The sequence below is a fragment of the Eumetopias jubatus genome, unplaced genomic scaffold, assembly GCF_037043125.1.
Source record: "Eumetopias jubatus isolate StellerSeaLion01/CBP00866 unplaced genomic scaffold, mEumJub1_p1.0 scaffold_4, whole genome shotgun sequence".
NCBI classification, from domain to species: domain Eukaryota; kingdom Metazoa; phylum Chordata; class Mammalia; order Carnivora; family Otariidae; genus Eumetopias; species Eumetopias jubatus.
The window spans coordinates 163118292-163120189 of NW_028274810.1; positions in this window are offsets into that span (position 1 = coordinate 163118292).

Here is a 1898-nt window from a genome sequence, read left to right on the forward strand (position 1 = left end):
AACCAAGAGTGAACCTTAAGGTAAACAATGGATTGTGGGTGATTGATATGTGTCAGCATCAGTTCATCCATTTTAACAAATATTCCACTGGAGGGGGGGGACAGTGTTGATAATAGGAGAAGCTATGCATATGTGGGGGCAGGAAATCTCAGCACTTTCTGCTCAATTTTGCTGTGAACGTAAAACTGCTCTAAAAAAATAGCCTTTAAAAACAAAACAAAGTAATTAGAATAGCCGTGTTAAGATTTGACAAAATGCAGTTAAGACCAAAAGAATAATGAAAGAGTAAAGACACCAAAAAAAAAAAAAAGAAAAAAGAAAGAGAAAGAACTATTGATCATAATCTTCATCCATTCATTGAGTTTAATAATCAGTGGCATGTTCTGTACTTCTTTTTCTTAAATTGAAAAAGGAAAAATAACCCTGCTCTACCCAATTTACAGGCAATATTCCAAGCTAAGAGCTGTGGAAAAGTAACATAAAAACTAGTACATGTCTTTGAAGTGCCAAATGCTATTTCTGTTTCTAAATAACTTAATTCTCAATAGAAAAGCAAAAATCTTCTTGAATTGTCCTCATAATTTTCTGTTCCAAATGGACCACTACTCTTTGTTTCTTTTCTAAATCAAATTCTATTATTGCCTATTAAGTTGTGTATAGTATCTATGATGGGAGTACCATATAGAAAAGTATTTGGTATTTTATTAAACATTCATTTACTTTCTATCCAATTTATGAATTGGACTGATGCCCAAGCTAGTGATTTTTAATATTTAGGAAGCTTTGACATCTCTATCTTTATTTATCTAATTTTTGACATAACATCTCTACACAATACTCATTAGAACATAAATATTTTTCTAACTGAAATTCATTTACAAAAATATTTTTGGAGATTTTACATGTTTTGTGATGTTGGATACTCAAAAGTCTGTGTTAAAGTTGGAGTTAAGAAATAATAATCTGTGTTACATCTCTATACATTTACACAAAGAAAAAGCATACCATTTACAATTTTATCTTAATTTATATGGGATTATATATATAAAATATAATATATATAAAAATACATATATATAACATAATACAGGATGAGATATATAATATAATTAAACTTTCACAAAGGTGATTATTGTAAGTGTTGTGAAGTTCAAAGCCTTACTATTCATGAGTTTAGTTTGGGCACTGAATGAAGGCTATGTGGCTGAGGAATTTAGGTAGACAACAGCTATGTTAGGTGTACAGGGTAGGAATGACCAACATTTTTACATTTTTAGGTAAACAACAGAAAGCACTGAATTCTTATAATTTCTTATTAAAAGAAATGAGACATTTTATTTCACACCCAAATTGTAAGCTCCAGAAATGATTAAATGTATCCCTCTATTCACGCGCATCTTTTTCCACACTATTAGGTAAGAATACACACACACACACACATATTAAATTCAAATTTAGAAAATTAGAAAATTTGTTTATAGTAACTATTTCCCAAAAACATTTAAGAAATGTCAAAAGCATAATTAAATGATCTGCTGCAGGTAAAACAATTGAATAAAAAAGAATATAAAAATCCAATTATTTTAAAATTTTATTTTATTATGTTGTGTTAAACACCATACAGTACCTCATTAGTTTTTGATGTAGTGTTCCATGATTCATTGTTTGCGTATAACACCCAGTGCTCCATGCAGAATGTGCCTTCTTTAATACCCATCACCAGGCTAACCCATCCCCCCCGCCTCTAAAACCCTCAGTTTGTTTCTCAGAGTCCATAGTCTCTCATAGTTCGTCTCCCCCTCCGATTTCCCCCCTTCATTTTTCCCTTCCTACTATCTTCTTCTTTTTTTTTTTTTAACATAGAATGTATTATTTGTTTCAGAGGTACAGGTCTGTTA